We start from the raw sequence: 19,054 nt of genomic DNA on the forward strand, positions 1-19,054 counted from the left end.
CGTAATTTGTTGTTGCTTTTGCCAGGAGAAAGTTATTCGACAAAACAAACTTTGTTGTATTTTTATTAGTCCACTGGAATAACGTCAACGGAAATTTGAATGTGAATGACTTTAAAGAGCAGGACCATCAAACTAAATTTATATATGCAAACGACAAGTACTACACCCAGTTGGAGGAACAGGGGCCTAGATGATGAAAGAGGCGATGTGCAGGTTATAATTCTTAGGTGCTTGTTTCTGAACACTTACTAAGCGAGACATATGCGTATAAGTACTTCCCCAAGCAGTAATACAATAAGTAATGGGTATATGAATGAATGCGTGGTACTTAAATCTAAACGAGTTCAAATAAGGAGTCTTATGCCGAAGCCAATTTTTCTAATAACAGATTCAATGTTAACGTCGAATTTGAGACTGGGATCTACAATGACTCCTAGGAATTTCGCACGAATAACTTGTTTAATTTCAACGTTACTTATCAGTAATTGTAAATTAGGTGTCACAGCTATATGAAGAGAATGGAAAACTATGAATCGAGACTTAGCTAGGTTTATACTTCTGGAATTCCTCTGGCACCATTCTTCCAAAAGGCGTACGGTGTGTTTTAATTTATCTGAAAGTTGAGTGGGGTTCTTGGCTGATGCTACAATCGCCGTATCATCTGCGTAGAGAAAACACTTGGTATTAAATAACTTACTGGGAATATCATTAAGAAAAATGAAGATCAAGAGTGGACAAAGAATAGATCCCTGCGGTACTCCTTTGGTAATCGTCTCTTGCCCGGAAAAGAAGCCAACAATGCAAACGTTTTGATATCTATCTGAAAGGTAATTCTTAAAACGTTCTAAATGTTGGGCAGTAATGCCATAACTCTCCAGCTTAGAAAAAAGAATTTCGTAGTTAATATTGTCAAAGGCTTTTTTTTTTTAAATCAATGAAGACTGAACTTGCTATTAATCTCTTGTACAACTGTGTCCTAATCCAGTCTGTAAAACTAATTATTGTGTGTACTGTTAAAAGAGACGCGCGAAACCCGAACTGCGGGTGTGAAAGTATATTAAGTTTAGCGTAGCAACAAGGAACGCGAATTTCAATTATTTTTCTATTTTTATAAGAAATGAAAGTACTGAAATCAATCTGTAATTATCTATAAGTGTGGGGGCGGCCTTCTTTAGTATAGGAATTACTTTAGCTGATTTCAGTTGGTTAGGAAAAATAACCGTGGAAAAAATATGGTTCACGATATGGAGAAGGGCTTCAGCCACAATATGCTTGTCGGATTTATCATGTAATGAATGTATTTTGTCTACACCACGTTCCCGTCGTGTCTAAGTTACTAATCGCAGCTAGCGCTTCTTCAGTAGTGCAAGGCTGTAAGAAAGAAGATTGTGGATGCTTTTGCGATCGAGATACTGCAGGAACCGCGTTGGCTTCCGAAGACGAAACAAAAATTGCAAGAAGCACCACTAATCTTTTCAGGATGTTGAACTACTTTGTTTCCGTTAGTAACAATCTTGCTAACAGTTTTATTGAGAAGTGAACAAATATGATATGATTAATAAAAATCGGGCCCCTCGGTTAACCCCCTTTCTTCTCGTTCTAACAATTTTCTTGTTGTTTCTGCTCAAGAACTCATCGATGATTTTCCATTTTTGTTTAACGTCTGTACATGCGTCAGTTGTGTGTTCAAAATAGTTTTTTTTTGCCTGCTTTAGAGCAGTATCTAAAGCTGTGCTGAAATCATCTCATAATGCGTTTTAGCTCCTTCGTTACCGCTAGAAATGTGCTCATTTTCGGTGAATTTATGTTTTAACGATTTGTTTCGATCAAGACGTTGTAGCCACAATGTATATCGCGATGCAAAAAAATTATAGCCTGACCACTGGTGTCTAGAATGGATATAAAGCAGTAATAATTCCTCAGACAGATTGTGAAAACTCTTACGTGAAACATCAAAAAAGCACCCCACTGGACACAAATGAAAGTAATTATTTGTGATTCTTCGTTTAAGTACTGAGAGTAAGCAAAAATCTGAAATACACAAAATAAGCACCTGGCTCCCAGTTCCCAACCTTCGTAAGTAAGATCACGCAATGAAGTTTATACGAAGTTTTGTTGGCGTTACTACTAGCCATAGTGATGCCGATGCTATGTGGGAAAGCAGTAGCTTCGTAAATGTGAAAACGGGTAAATTCCTATTGTACAGAGAGCATTTGTTTTTACCCTTCGCAGCAGACACCTGCTTCGTTTTTTACTGCATTCTCTAGGCTCGCGAAGAAATGGGTGTCACATCAGGGATCATGCAGAAGCCTCCCCATGCTTGATTACAGCATTCGATCAGTTTTCCTCTGTAAGGAAGGTGATATGGTGTGCGTTCAACTGGCGCTGGGGCCTCCCCGTGTTTTGTTCAGTTCTGTACACTACTGTACAGTAATGTGGAGTGTTGCACAATACTGTAGAGTAATGAATAGAATTATGGAGCTTTACGTGCCAAAACCACGATTAGATTATGAGGCACGCCGTAGTGGCGGACTCCGGATTAATTTTGACCACCAGGTGATCTTTAACGTGCCCCCAAAGCACGGGACCCCGGTGTTTCGGCATTGCGGCCCCATCGAACTTCTATAGTAATGGACAAGGACCCTTGCACAGGCGGTGTTCAGTATGTAAGAGATTAGACAGCTAGTCAAGCTTGGGTCGAAGGTCGGTCTGAAAACGACTGCGTGCTCTTGTGTGAGTGAAATACACACATAACGGCATGGATTGCTCGTAATAATTTGCACATACGCTGTCGAAGTGAAGCGCTGATGGATAAAAGCAACCCACGCTGGGGAAAATAAAGTTGCACTTGATAGTAGTCGAACACAATTATCAAAAGAACACGCACTCATGATCATCTACCGTTGTTTGAGACATCGTTAAAACCGCCTATAAGTCGGATTAGAAAATCAGGCAATCCGAGAGAACCGTCTGTGTCTTCACTGCTGCTGTCATTTAACAACTGTGGTGCCGAGTCGACGAAAGCACAAATTTCGTCGTGCCGTCCCCAAAATGCCGCCTGCACTCTTCCTAGCTCCTAATTACGTAGTTTTCTATCCACAGGTAAAGCCACTTGCGTTTTTTTGTTCCAGTGCTACAGCAAACAGTTTTTAATTGACGGTATCAAATGTTTGTTTACATATATTGCAGTGTCAACGCTGCCAGAGAAGATTAGCTTCCCTGTTGTCAAACGTGCCTTCCGAGCTTTTCTAGCAATCATCCGCGTGTCTAGAGGACACGCGGATGATTAGGTTTTTCTCTTGAGCGTCACGCGTAGGAACGCGGTGCACACTGTCCGCGTCCTCAAGTTTCACCAATCTTGTCACCATTTTTTTTTTCGTTATTTGGTACCAGCCTTCGCCTTTAGTCCGAGTAATGCCTCTTGTCTGAAAATTATTCAGACGAGAGACCAGATCGGAAGCTTCTACTTGACGAGAAAGTAGCTCTTTTTTTTGTTGTTAATTTTTGTCGGTGAAAAGGATGGCATCGATTTTAGTTCTTCAAAGGATCTTCATGACTGACATGCTGTTTCTGAGACTTTCAAGCTCTTGCTTTAGAGCTGTATATTCAGTTTTATTTTATTGTGCTAGTTCATTTTATTTTCGAATTAGTCATACCCATGAGGAGTACTTTCGTTTTTGATTCAAGATTGCTTTCCAGGATTTCCAGTTCTTTTACAAGTGAAGCAACCATTGGGAGCCATGCTGCACAGGTAATCTGATGACTGAGCAACGAGAGGGAAGTATAGCGGAAAAATAGCGGAATACTTTACGGGGGTTTCCCTAATATTTAAAAAATAAATTGTGCAGATCCCGCACACTGTGGGAATCGATGTAAGCGAAGTTTGCTGGGCTGTTTGCTTTGATTGACGGTAATTATTTTGACGGCGAATGTTTAATTTCTTCAAAGTTTAATCCAACATGAGAGTTGTGACTTGATGTTAAACATTACCTTGCGTGCGCCACTGCTGTTTGCGTAGTACACTGTTGTGAAATCGGGGCCCGTGCGGCCAACGAAGGTTCCACGGATGGTGCCGTGCCAGGTGCTGGGAGAAAGAAGGGTTCCGAGCGAAGTTGAAGAGAACGAAAAAAGAAAAGGATTGCATGTAAAAAAAGTACATGGTTAAGCTTTACAAAACGGCTCCAACTATCGGAGCACACTATTGTAGCGTTTTTGCATGTCCGAACGTCTCTTTTTTCACAGCCGTCCGCATCCGCTTTTTGTGCCCTTTTCTTCCCTCTTTCCCTCGCTGAGGGAATTCACTGGCCAATTACAAACACCGAATGGTTAACCACCTCTATCGCCCGTCACTGGTCTCCAACCTGGTGCTCCTGTCCTCCACGTGGTGCTGCTTTATCCAACGTGGTGCTCGGGCCTCCACCATGACACAATACGAGGCATCCACGTGGCAAACTGAATCTGCTGCCGACGCTTTTCCCGGGAGTTCTCGACGATGATCCTGTCATCGATCAGTGGCCTCTTCGTGACGATCCTCCGCCGTGGTGCTCAGGCCTCCACCGTGGTACACTGCAAGGCGTGGCAAACCGTGAACCCACCGCTAATTTCCCCGGAAGTCCCTATCATCTATTAGTGGCCTCTTCGTGACTGTCAGGAGAGCAATGTTGCTGCCTTGAAGTGAAGTGAATGATGAGGCGTGAACGCCAACCGTGACAACTGCATGTCGCTGGTGGGGCGTTCCCCGCTCTGCAGGACAGCCCGGCACAACAACACAGAACACACAGGGAGAGGTGTTTGCTTGAGGCATTGTTGTGCGCCATATTTCATAACCTCTGAAAGGGTTGAGTATTGTCATTGCCTCACATGGTACATCACGTCTTAGCAGAAGTCATCATCAGCATCACCATCAGCCTATTTTATGTCCACTGCAGGACGAAGGCCTCTTCCTGCGATGTCCAGTTACCCCTGTCCTGCGGCAACTGATTCCAACTAGTACCCGCAAATTTCCTAATTTCGTCGCACCACCTAGTCTTCTGCCGTCCTCTACTGCGCTTCCCTTCTCTTGGTATCTATTCTGTCACCCTAATGGTCCAACGGTTATCTGATCTGCGCATTACATGGCCTGCCCAGCGCCATTTCTTTCTCTTAATGTCTATTAGAATATCGTCTATAACCGTTTGCTCTCGGATCCAAACCACTCTCTTTCTGTCTCTTAAAGTTATGCCTAGCATTCTTTGTTCCATCGCTCTTTGCGCGGTCCTTAACTTGTTCTCAAGCTTCTTTGTCAGTCTCCAAGGCTCTGCCCCATATGTCAGCATCGGTAAAATGCACTGATTGTATACCTTCAGTTTCAATGATAACGGCAAGCTCCCAGTCAGGAGCTCACGATGTCTGCCGTATGTGATCCAACCCATTTTTATTCTTCTCTGAATTTCCTTCTCATGGTCAGGGTTCCCTGTGATTAGTTGACCAAGGTAAACGTACTCTTTCCGGCAGAAGTATTAAACTTTAACTGAATTATAGGGCTGTACGTACGAAAACCACAATCGGATTATGAAGGACAGAGTAGGGGGGACTCCGGATTAATTTTGACACCATGGTGCTCTTTAACGTGTCTATAAATCTAAGTGCACGAGCGTTCATTTTTAATTTCGCCCATGTCGAAATGTGGCTGCCGCGGTCGCGATCAAATCCGCGACCTCGAGCAATGTCATAGCCGCAATGCTACCGCGGCGGGCACAGAAGTGTTGCTTTGACGTGCGGTAGCTTGCGTTGTGTCGCCTAGACCCTGCGGTGCGCCTTAATTAATGCGGCTCTGCTTCTCCACGCCCTGCGTAAGTTGTCCCCTTGACATATTGGCACGACGTTTATTTTCCAGAAATAGCAGAAACGTACCGTACCGTACCTTGAACTTAAATTTATCCCGTTTCCCGCAACCACTGTCGTGTCTATAGTAGTCGCGTTTTCTTGCTTTCTCACGTCACCTCCCCCCCCCCCCCGTCACCCAAGCTTGTTGCATGGAAATTGGGAGCGAGGAGTGGTAAGGTTGTTATTTACCCATTTCGCGTCTGGGTCGGTTCCACCTATTCAATGCCTCCTCTCCCCCTTCCCCTCTACCATTTTATCTAGCTTCCCTCTGGACTTGCGCGTTAGTAGAACGGTAAGCGCTGCAATTTGTGCAATGCTTTTGCGGGGGATCACGGATAATTACACCATTCAGGAGGCTAATGTGGCGACGCCCAGGGCGCTCCAGAGGGCATTGTGTACATTCGACGCGGTGCAAAGGTCCAAACGAGTTTATAACGTCTCCTTTCCTCTCTGCCACGCTCCTTCCATGTATATACACGCTCTGAACCACCCAGCCCCCCAGACGCTGTGGGCCAGACAGCAGCATGAGTGGGAAAGTCGCAGGAGAGAGCGAGGGGGGGGGACGTAAGGAAGGCATGGATGTTAACCAGTCAAGAGTCAGGGTGGCTACCCCGTGCTGAGGGAAGGGAGAAGAAGAAGTGAGAGAAGAGAGAGAGGGAGGGGGTATAGAGACGTGCACGGACAGTACTAGAGTTACAGCCGCTCGTACAAAACAGACGTCCTCAGAAAGCGCAAAAGTGCATTCACTGCATTCTGAGCCGATGATCGATGGGGACGGTGTTCTAGTACTGTCTGTTGACTCAGAGGACAATTATCTAGTTACCTGAATGTGTTGGGCATAAATTGTATTTGTGCTTCAAATTGAGGACAGTAGCACAATAAGTGGTCTATGTTCTCCTCGCATCCGCAAACATCACATGCAGGACTGTCAGTTATTCCAATCAGTGCTGATTAAGCTTTCGTGAAGGCAACTCCTAGCCACAACCGACACAGAAGAGACGCTTCGCGTCAGTGCAGTCCGGCCGGAGGTCTGAGTTGCAGCGAAGGGTTTCGTCTGTGCAGTCTGGTGCGCCTTGTACGTGCGGTATTCCACTCAGCCAAGAAGAGCGTGTGTGCTAGAATGGGAAATTGTTTCGCGACATCTGTACTTGAAAGAGAAATGGGGACGCAGCGGTCTTCTTTGTTTGGCGTCCGAGTTGTCTTATCTGCGTCACCATTTCTAATGATACCGCAATGACCTGGTATTCATTGAAAAGAGATATTATGGCCTTTTTCTCTCAAGCGATGGACAAGATTCACGATTTCGCAGTCAGCTGATCGTGAGTTTCATGTCGTTGAAACGACTGTACACATTGTAAGGCCGGCCATGAATCGCAGAAGACTGCCCATTTTTCAGGAGTCTCCGTGTCGATCACGTAAAGCGCACCGCGGAGAGCCGCGAGCTCTGCAGCTGTAGACGTAGTGATATGGGAAGTCTTGAACCGCTGGGTTATTCCCATTGTTGGTATAACTACAGCGCCACCGGAACTGGTTGATGTAGTTAAGCCATCAGTATAGACGTGTCTGCAGTTCTTCTATTCCACGTACAGGAGGAGTAAATTAAGTTGATTGAGTGCAGATGGCCGTAAGTCCGAGTTTTTCGGAAGTCCTGGGATGTTTAGGGTTACTTGAGTACGGTTCACACACCATGGAGGAATCGAAGGTCTTGCAGCAGGCGCGTAAGCTGACGTAAGATAGGCGCGGTGCGCGAAGACAGTTGTACTGAATGTCGTGCTGGGTCTTTATACTGGGAGACTTTCGAGGTGGTGTGTAAGCGTCCGGTAATGTGCGTTCTAATATTGTAATCTTGAGTGACTGCAATAACTTCAGTCATTGACGCACTTCGCAGTAGACCAAGGCATATCTTGAGGGCTTGGGCTTGGATGCTTCGGATTGTATTCAGGTTAGTTCTGCAGGTGTTGGAGATCATCGGTAGGCTGTACCACAGGAATCCAATAAAGAGGAACCTGGACAGTTGCAGCATAGATTGTATTGATACTGCCCAGGTCTTTCCTGCTAGGAACTTAAACATATGGCAAATTCCCGTCAGACGTTTTCTCACATAATTCACATGAGGGGTTCAGGAAAGATTTCTGTCAATGACCACCCCCAAAATCTGTGACTTGTGCTGTACGAGATCAGCTATCCGCCGACGGATATCACGTATGGAGACAATGATTTCCTGGTAAATGCCACCACTGCACACTTTTCATATGAGATTTGAAGTTCTTGTTCTCGAAGGTAGGAGAATGATGTTAAGAGGAAGCTTTAGCTCGGGTGCTCCAATCTAAATACATGTTAAAGGACGAATCGTTTTTCTCGGCAACGACTGCACCGAATTTGACGAAGTTTATTGCATTTAACAGAAAAACTTAAAATCTAGTGACTGTTTGTTTCGAAGTTTCGATTTAGGTCATTTTTTAAATAAAAAATTGGCAAAATTCCCAAAGTTTTAGAAAACGAAACTATCAAGTTTACTACTTAGTACCTCAGCAATGAAAAGTGATATCACAATTATCTGAATTGCACCTAATAGTACATCTAAAGCGGACAAAATGTATATGTCACACATGAATCTTAAAAAAAATGTAATATGGAAATACAGCTTTTGCAGAACCCCTGTACGCAACGTAAGGAATTCACGCAAGATATAAATTACCATATCGAATTTGTCCACTTTGAATGATCTGATGGATGCCGTTTACAGAACCGTGACACTTGTTCTTGACGCAGAGCTATTATTTGTAAACTTCGTGCCTCTGCTCTTTTGGAAATTATAAATTTATGATAATATGTTTTAACAAAATTCAGGCCCTAAATAGAAATTACGCTTCCAACAGTCACTAGAACTTATATTTCTCTCTGAAATTCAACAAATTTCATTAAAATCGGTCCAGGCGTTGTCGCAGAAAAGCGTTTCTGCATTTTACATGTATTTGAACAGGCCACGTCACAGTTGGGCCCGAGCTAAAGCTTCTTCTAAGGTGCTTGCTTTTGTGAAGCCGCTCACGAACCTGCAGTCACGTCACACCCGACCTTCAAATACAAATGTCGTCGGCATAAATGGAGAGACTAACGGTGCGTGGAAGGATGTCGGTGAGTCCAACTATTGTTAGATTGAAGAGCGTTGAGCTCAGTACTCCGCCCTGAGGGACCCCACGGGTACTGTAACGCTGGGAGGTTGGGCCATCCACGGGTAAGTATGAAAAATTATATCTTTTGTAGGTAGCTAATAATCCAGAAATAGATGTTGCCGCCAAGTCACCTGCCTCTAACGTGTTGAAAATCGCTTCGTGCGTTACGTTATTGTCATCGTCATCATAATAAGCCTAATTTATGTTCACTGCAGGACGAACGCCTCTCCCTGCGATCTCCTATTACCCCTGTCCTGCGCCAGCCGATTCCAACTAGCGCCTGCGAATTTCCAAATTTCATCGCCCCACCTACTCTTCTGACGTCCTCGACAGCGCTTCTCTTCTCTTGGCACCCATTTTGTACCCCTAATTGTCCACCGGTTATCTAACCTACGCATTACATGACCTACCCAGCTCCATTTTTTTCTCCTAATGTCAACTGGAATATCGGCTATTCCTGTTTGATATCTGATCCAAACCGCTCTCTTTCTGTCTCTTTACGTTATGCCTAGCAATCTTCGTTCCATCGCTCTTTGCGAGGTCCTTAACGTGATCTCAAGCGTCTTTGTCAGTTTCCAAGTTTCTGCCCCATATGGCAGCACCAGTAAAATGCACTGATTATGCACCTTTCTTTTCAATGATAATGGTAAGCTTCCAGTCAGGAGCTGACAGTGTCTGCCGTATGCGCTACAACCCATTTTTATTCTTCTGTGAATTTCTCATGATCAGGGTTCCCTGTGATTGATTTAGCTAGGTAAACGTACTCCTTCACGAACTCTAGAGGCTGCCTGGCGATTCTGAGCTCTTGTTCTCTTGCCCGGCTATTGATCATTATCTTTGTCTTCTGCATATTAATCTTCAACCCCACTCTTACACACTCTCCGTTAAGGTCCTCGATCATATGTTGTAACTCGTCGCCAGTGTTGCTGAACAGGACAATGTCATCTGCAAACCGAAGGTTGCCGAGACATTCGCGGTTGATCCTCACTCCTAAGCCTTCCCAGTTTAATGGCTAGAATACTTCTTCCAAGCACGCAGTGAATAGCAGTGAAGAGATTCTGTCTCCTTGTTTGACCCCTTTCTTTATAGGTATCTTCCTACTTTTCTTGTGGAGAATTAAGGTAGCTGTAAAATCTCTATATATTTTTCAAACTATTTACGTAAGCGTCCTGTACTCCTTGATTACGTAACGCCTCTAGGACTGCTGGTATCTCGACTGAACCAAATGCATTTTCGTAATCTATGAAAGCCATATAGGGAGGCTGATTGTACTCTGCGGATTTCTCCATTACCTGATTAATGACATCGATGTGGTCCATTGCAGAGTACCCCTTCCTAAAGCCGGCATGTTTCCTTAGTTGACAAAAGTCCAAGTTTGCCCTTATTCTATTGAAAATTATCTTCGTGAATATCTGATATAATACTGGGAGTAAGCTAATTGGCTTATAATTTTTCCATTCTTTAACGTCTCCCTTTTTATGGATTAATATAATGTTGGCATGCTTCCAGTTGTCTGGGACCTTGTAGTCATAGACAGTTCGCATAGAGGGCCGCCAGTTTTGCAAGCATTATGTCTCCTCCATCTTTCATTAAGTTGACTGTTATTCCACCTTCTCCTGCCGCTCTTCCTCGTTTCATGTCTTGCAAGGCCCTTCTGACCTCATCGCTAGTTATAGGAGGAGTTTCTGTATCCTGTTCATTACTGTTTCTAATGGAGGTATAGAATTCTTCCGCTTCTTTAGTATATCTTCGGTATTGCTGATGATATTACCCTGCTTATCTTTCAGTGCATACATCTTGGTTCGTCCTATGCCAAGTTTCTTTCTCACTGATTTCATGCTGCGTCCATTTTTTACTGCTTCCTCAGTTTTTCTAACGTTATAATTTCGAATATCCATTATTTTCTCCTTGTTGATCAGTTTTGGCCGTTCCGCGAATTCTATCTTATCTCTTGAGTTGGACACTTTCATTCTTTGTCGCTTCTTTATTGGGTCCTTTGTTACTTGGGAGAGCTTGCCTACTGGTTGCCTTGGTACCTTACCTCCCACTTCTATTGCTGCTTCTTAAGCCAGCCTAGTTACGGTTTCATTCATTACCTTTATGTCATCTTCATCTCTGTGTTCTAAGGCTGCATATATGTTTGCAAGTACCAGCCTGAATTGGCCTGCTTTTACCCTAACTTCGTCTAGGTATGCCTGTTCCTTCCTGACCAATTTTACTCTTTCTCTCTTCAAATTGAGGTGAATCCTAGACCTGCCAGGATTGGGGGCGCAATCCCATCGCTCGTAATCAGTTGTCAAGATTGGAGTCGGACATGAATTAGATGGTAGCTGGCCCATGCCGTCGTCCAACTTATCCACGCTGAGGACGTTGTTGAAGGGAAGGACTGCTTCTCATCGAGAACGAGGAATATGGGTTTATTTACAGTATCTACACGCAGTTCATCAGTCTAACATGACTGCGAGAAAAAGTACATCAGTCTAACATGACTGCTTGAGAAAGTGCACTGAGCAGCCGCACAACAGCAGTTTATAAACACTCGGTCCTCCCTCGATCCCAAGGTGAGGGAAACGTTCGTCCAGTCATCGTAAACAAGCCGCCTCTCTGCGGAATGGCTTACACACGCACACACTTCCGCACAGGTTCACGGTCCGGAACACCGAGGCCAGACGGACTTCGTACAACTCGGGGCTTACGTCAGGAAAGGCGCCTTTTATTCCCCGAGCTGACCCCCGCAGCGCGCCGCCAGGTGCCCATTGTCTTGCCTCTTGAACGGCGCGTGGGAAGGAGCCTCGAACTACGTTCCCTCGGGGACTCCCTCGTCCACAGCAGACCAGGATGGCGGTGGCGGGTTCAGGCACAAAGCCTACTTCGTCGCACTCATTTTGGCTCCAGCGACGGAGAGTCGAGGACGCGCGTATTGTTCTTCACACACAGTCGACTTAGTGACGCCGTGGGTAGAGGTTTGCGGTGGCGTTCCAGGAAAGTTGACGCCGCTGTCGCAACTGGCTGGCAAAACTTGCACCTCAGCTGGGCCGTTCTTAACAGACCTGACTAACCTATGATCCCTGCACTTTGCCCTACCCAACACTTCAACATCCTGCACTATGCTGGGAACGGCAGAAAGTATGAAATCTATGTCATTTCTTGTTTCACCATTAGGGCTTTTCCAGGTCCACTTTCTGTTGCTACGCTTTCTGAAGAAGGTGTTCATTATTCGCAGCTTATTCCTTTCTGCTAATTCTACCCTTATCTCTCCTCTAGCGTTCCTAGAATCGACGCCGTAGATGTCAATTGCTTGTTCACTAGCCTGCTTTTCCCCCACTTTTGCATTGAAGTCGCCCATTACTACAGTATACTGAAGTTGTACTTTCCTCATTGTTAATTCAACATCTTCATCAAACTGATCTATTTCTTCATCATCCTGACTGGAAGTTGGAGTGTAGGCTTGTACTACCTTTATTCTATACCTCTTATTAAATTTTATTACGACTACTGCTAACCTCTCATTAATGCGGTGGAATTCGTCAATGTTCCCCGCTATGTGCGTATGGATTAGTAGTCCTACCCCGTATTGCTTTTTATCTGGGAGACCTCCATAGCAGAGGACGTGCCCGTTATTCAGCACTGTATAAGCCTCACCAATTCTTCTAATCTCACTAAGGCCAATGACATTCCAAACAATGCCTGATAGTTCCTCAAAGAGCCCAGCTAAGCTAGCCTCACTCGAGAGAGTTCGGCTGTTAAAGGTTGCCAGGGTCAGTTTCCATTGGCGGCCTGTCCGGGTGCGGAGATTCTTAGCACCCTCTGCTGCGTTACAGGTCTGACCATCGCCTTGGTCAGGGCTCCGCAGCTGCTGGAAACTGAGGGCCATTGGTTGATCGAATGAGTCATTTGGGAGGGAGTGGCGAAATACTGCACCAGGGAGGCCAATTACTGTTCTGGTGAGGGAGTGTCTTTTGTTGAAGCTTAGTGGGTCTTCCTAATTTGGTTGTACCCGGATTAGTATCACCCCACTGACTCTCGGCGTCTTTTGCCGATGTCAAGTGTCACTCCAAGCCTGGAGATGTAGTGTATTGGAGGAGGTGAATTCTGGCTTACCACCCTCAGATTTTTTTAAAAGAAAAAGAAAAAAAACTTTTGTCACACGAGGATTCAAACTTCTGATTATGGCAACCGAGACAGCTCAGTCAGATGATCGTGTAGGTGGCGAGGCTACATTATCGTGAAAATGTCCAGCCTAAGGATCTTACATGCCTGGTTTATTGTGTTTTCTATGATTGTGTTTCTTCACTGATGGCCACATTGTGGCCACATTCTTCACTGATGGCCACATTGATGGCCACATTCAATGATGGCCACATTGTGTTTTCTTCGAAAACACAATGTGGCCATCATTTTACGATAGATCCGTTGAAGAAAACTGGCTCATGTTTAAAAATACACTGTGCGCATTAGTGGACAAGTATGTTCCACTCGTTAATATAACTAACGATAAGTTGCACCCTTGGTTTACTAAAAAGCTTCAGCGCATGAGGAACAAGAAGAAACGCTTGTATAATATCGCTAAGCGAGATCGCACATCAGCAGCGTGGCAGAATTACAAAACGTACCTTAAATCGTACTGCTCAGCTTTAGGCGAAGCTAAAGATAAATATTTTTCTAATGATCTTCCTGAGCTGCTTAAGAACAATCCTGCCAAGTTTTGGAAAATAATAAAGCCTAACAACGAATCAGATGAATTATCATTACAAAACAGCAACAATATTTCTATTCCAGTCAGTGAATGTTCGGAGGTCTTTAATTCATTCTTCAGCTCTGTATTTACACAAGAGAACACTTCAAATATACCTTTTGTTTCAGAATTAGGCTACCAATACATGGAACCTATTGAAGTCACTTTGAAGGGCCTCTCTTCTCTCATAAATAACCTTAAGATGTCTTCTTCATGTGGCATAGATGGTATAAACTCAAAGATTTTAAAGAATACGGTAGAAATATCTAGCAAAATTCTTTTTTACATATTCAGACAATCACTTGCGACAGGCCACCTTCCCGCAGATTGGAAGATGGCGAAAGTTATACCTGTATTTAAAAATGGCAACAGGAACTCCTGTGAGAATTATCGTCCCATTTCATTGACATGCATTCCCTGCAAGTTGCTTGAACACATTATCGCTTCGCAGATTTACAGACATCTTGAGACTAACAAATTCCTTTTTCATAATCAGCATGGCTTTAGGAAGGGCCTCTCGTGCGATACACAGTTATTTGAATTTACAACAGACCTACACACTAACTTAAATTATAACTTACAAATTGATTGCTTGTTCCTTGATTTTTCGAAGGCATTCGACCGTGTCGCACATTGTCGCCTAATATCAAAACTCTCCGCACTTAAATTAGACTGTCTTACCTTGTCATGGCTCCGAAATTTCCTGTCTAATCGTCAGCAGTTTACTATTGCAAATGACTACTCTTCCTCCGTAACAGACGTTTCTTCTGGTGTACCACAGGGTAGCGTGCTCGGTCCCTTGCTTTTTCTAATATTTATTAACGACTTACCTCAAAATTTGTCCTCCACCATCAGAATATTCGCCGACGACTGCATAATTTATCGCCCTATTAAAAACTCAGATGATCATCTCGTTCTTCAGCAAGACCTTCAACAAATCAATAACTGGTGCAATAAATGGCTAATGACTTTAAATACCACAAAATGCAAAGTAATGTCTTTTACCCGGAAGTCGGCAACCTCACAGTATCCCTACCATATTAACAATTACACTGTTACAACAGCTACACAATATAAGTATCTAGGGGTTCTATTCACATCAAATCTTTCTTGGACAGAGCATATCACGTCCATTTCAGCTAATGCCTCCCAATCGTTGGGGTACTTGCGACGCAACTTAAGAAATGTTCCTTCAAATGTTCGCAAGCTAGCTTACCTAACTCTCGTTCGTCCCAAGCTCGAGTATGCATCTCCCATTTGGTCCCCTCACCAGAAATACCTAATTGAAACGCTAGAACGGATCCAGAATAGAGCAAGCCGCTTCATCATAAACGATTACAGCTACCAGTCTAGTGTTACACAAATAAAACTTAAGCTTTCATTACAAACCTTGAGCACTCGCCGAGACATTGCCCTTTTAACACTGTTCCACAAATTTCTTCACTCCACTCGAACACCCGCATGCTTGAAACGACCCTATTCCACGTCACATAGGCTTCATAATCATTTCAGCTATGCCCGCCTTTACGGGTCTACAAAGGCATTCCATTACTCTGCTCTTCCTCGTGCTATCAGAATATGGAATTCACTCCCGGACAGCATTGCAAGCCAATCTAACTACGATTCATTCCGTGATGCCTTGATTGATTACATGACTAAAGAAAAGTGAAGTTTTACGTTTGTCGCACAATGCTTTCTATACTTGCACTATATTTACAGCTTATTTTCGCATTATTACTGTTATGTCGCTATGTTTACCGTTTCGTTGGAATGTCGCGTCCGTAACTTTTCTGTTATTGTTTTTCATCATAAGTGTTTTTTTTTAATTACACGACTTCACTGACAACAATCTGTGTGATTTATTCCTTGTTATTATATTATGTTTTTTTATGTTTCTTCTTTTCCCTAGTGAATCGTGATCTAAATAATTCTTTTTTCATCTCAGTTGTACTTTGGTTGTAGGTTGTAAACAGATACGGTTTATAGATGTCTTGTATTCAATGTATTTTCTATGTACTGCCCCCCTTACTCAATGCCTCACTTTGAGGCCTGTAAGGTATTTTTAAATAAATAAATAAATAAATAAAAGCTCTCTTGATTTATCCGCCATTGGCGATTTCGGCACGTATATCCGGTGGATGAATACTAAGATGTTAGGAATTTGTCGACATTATATTTTCCAGGGTTATCACTAGAAAGTATGCGCAAGGCATGTCACTAGTGTATGGCTAAGCCCTGTTCATAAATGTTATATGATTAAAAGCTCCCTTGATTTATCCGCGATTGGTGGTTTTGCTGATCGCGATAGGTAGCACAATATCGGGGGCGAGGACTTAAGGAGTCGCCATCTGTCGGAAGCGCCTCCCTTGCGTAGTATGAGGGATCAGGCGGCGCGCTCCTCGTAGCTTTGGCTTACGACGCTCCATAAAAGCACCACGCGGCAGCCCTCCTGGACATTTCTGTACGTTCTCTCAAAGCGAGGGAATTTTTTTACTGTCGAAGTAATAATCTTGCGCAAACTGAAAGCACAGAATCGTTTACAGACGCTGTCTCTTTACCGAATTCTTATAGTGGGCGGTCTGTATAACCAAATGGCGCATAACAGAACGAAGCCTCAATGCACGCAGCGATCGCACGGGTTCGCGGCGACCGACTGCGCGTCTGCATGCATGTCCGCGCACAGAGTTTCATTTTCACTGAGAGCGTTTTCGCACCGTGCTGTGAGCTTTAGGCCGCAGCATATGAGCATTTGACAGTCCACAAGAAACTATTGTTGCGTGAACGTTATCAGAGCTGTTCAAAGGCAATTTCGTTTTAACAAGTGACTTCGACGCCTACGACGACTGTGATTTGCCGTCGCGAGGATTCAATATTTTTTTCTTCTAAATTCTTGGACGTTTCAATTCTATTTCTAAAGTTGCGTCGCACTGTATGCAGTCAGCGGGCGATATCGCGCTGCTTCGTTTTCGTAATCCAGTGCGTTAATTCATAACACAAACGTGGCCATATGCCATGCCTTTTTTTAATGTGCGTCTTACCGCTCCCTTTCTGTTCCAGCAAACTTGCCAGTGTCTAGCATCAACAAGTTCATAGACCGAACAGTCATGACATTAGCCGGGAAGCGGGCACGGGCGAGCGTCTCAGTGCGCGTTTTCTGCTACTCACTGAACATCGCGCAGTCCCGGCGCTGTAGCAGAAATCTTCGTCGCGTTTGTGCTTGCTGCATACCCGAGTTGTAGCCAATGGCTGTTTGCCGGTATTAAGTTTCGCCAGCCAAGCTTTACGCAGCCAAGCTTCACGCAGCCCTGCGGCTACGTGTGAATAAGGCTGACACCGGGCTCCGTTGCGTACGTCCGGCACTGCGGCACCGAGCAGTAGCCTACCATGTTGCACGCCTCCAAAGGCAGCCACTACGTATTATAGTAGTTTCAGATGTTGCCAAGTTGACACCCAAGGCGGTAAAGCCTCACCACTTAATCAGAACCGTGGCGCAGGTGGGACTTTAAACTTTCGTTTTTCAGCTCGCTTCGGCACTTCCGAAACAGCCGACGCGGCCTCCGTGTACACGTGATCCCTCATTGCACGTCACGCCGACGATGACGCCAGCTTTTCCAGTGGTGGAGCTCGCCCCCAATAGTATCGTTTCTCCATGGTTCTAACATCGTCGTTCCGGAATCTCACGTACGCATGCGGCCATGAACGCGGTTAGGTACACGATATATTTTCGGCGAATTTGAACAGCATTTAAAATGTTTGTGAAAAATAAATGAAAAAATTACCGACGATTATGTTACTTCCTAATGCGAAGTTTGAGCGCAGCAAATAAGCTGTTTCACCTTTTCGATAGATTGAGGCAAAGAAATCGAGCAACACATGTATGCGCTATCACAGAATTTTTTTTTTATTTTTCACACGTATTCCTTTAACAAAGACTCCACTAACAGTTCTTGACAGTCATGAAGGAAGCTTTGTGGTCGGAGAAATAGACTGATATATGTTCGACTTGGTACACCAATGCTTGATTCTCAAAGACGAGATGTATACAAGTGCCTCGCGAGGTTGTCACAGCCGTGGGACGCGTTACGAGCGAGAGGAACGGGATGTTCTCCCGCATAAGTGTTAGGAAATTGCTGTTTGTCTTTATGTCAAGCCGCCACCGATCTGGCTCTCTGATTGCCACCGCACAGGGCGAACGGCAGCGGCAATTTCGGCTCGGGCGGTGCACATATACAGATCCGCCGCCACCGATCTGGCTCTCTGATTGCCACCGCACAGGGGTTGCATTGGAGGAGGAGCGAAGAAAGGAATTAAGTTCGAGCCGGCGCTTTGACAACCGGAGACTCGCAGGAAGAGGGGGGAGGGGGGCGGCGTGTACACCCAGCGGCAAACGATGGGGGCAGAAGCGCGCGCAGCAAGCGGACAACACGATAAAGGGAGGAGGGAAGAGATAGCAGCGACTGACTGATACCGCTGACGCCGATAGTGAGTCAACCCCAGCTGCGGAGTTGGTTTCAGGGACAACGAATAACCGGCGCGTCGGCAACTGAAGAGCACCCTATCCGCCACACAAGAACAGGGGGGGGGGGGGTCCCTTTCCTCCTCTTTCTGCATGGCGGCGACGGTGTTCTATGCAGTCACGTTATCTTGACTCTCTAGCGGCGTCAGCGGCATCCAGCGGTATCAGTCGGTCGCTGCTAGCGCTGGGGGGATGAAAGGGGGGCGGAGCTGGTTACGAGGCCGACGACGACGACGACGCGAAACCCAGGAACGGACGCCAAAGAGCTGCGCTCTAAAAGAAAAAAGGGTTTCTGCGCTTACCGGGAAAACCAAGAGAAAACCTACGTACGGTGACACCTACGACTGCTTTCTGGCGTGCCTCGCTGCCGCAGGCCTCGAAGAATTCTTTTCAGACCCAGACGCTAGCAAGTCAGGATTGTTATACCTCCTTTAAGCTAAGCAAGCGCGTCTGCGATAGGTTATTGTATTTGTTTTAACGTTATTGTATGCTATTTTAACATCCAGAAACAGGGAAGCAGATAATATTTTGCAGTACTTCTGGTGCTAGACGTACGTCACCAAGTCGATAACGTTGGGGAGGAACGGCCACGCCTGAAACCAGCCATTATGTCTGGATATACCTGTTAATGTTCGAGGTACCATTCTATACTTGCGGACAGCTTTCTGTGGCTACGAAGGGAAAGCTACGGAGGCAAAGCGCGCACAAGTTAGAGCGCTTCTCAAAAGAGTCCCGTGTTTTAATCCACGTTAGCTTAAGCTGGGG

At 44.9% G+C, this 19,054-nt stretch overlaps 1 protein-coding gene across 3 annotated transcripts in view; it reads left to right on the top strand.

The window, feature by feature from the left end:
- LOC142563625 (uncharacterized) overlaps positions 1–19,054 on the top strand; it is a 264,971-nt gene that overhangs the window by 171,488 nt on the left and 74,429 nt on the right. The window lies entirely within an intron of this gene.

The sequence above is a fragment of the Dermacentor variabilis genome, chromosome 1 (genome assembly GCF_050947875.1).
Source record: "Dermacentor variabilis isolate Ectoservices chromosome 1, ASM5094787v1, whole genome shotgun sequence".
In the NCBI taxonomy this organism is placed as follows: domain Eukaryota; kingdom Metazoa; phylum Arthropoda; class Arachnida; order Ixodida; family Ixodidae; genus Dermacentor; species Dermacentor variabilis.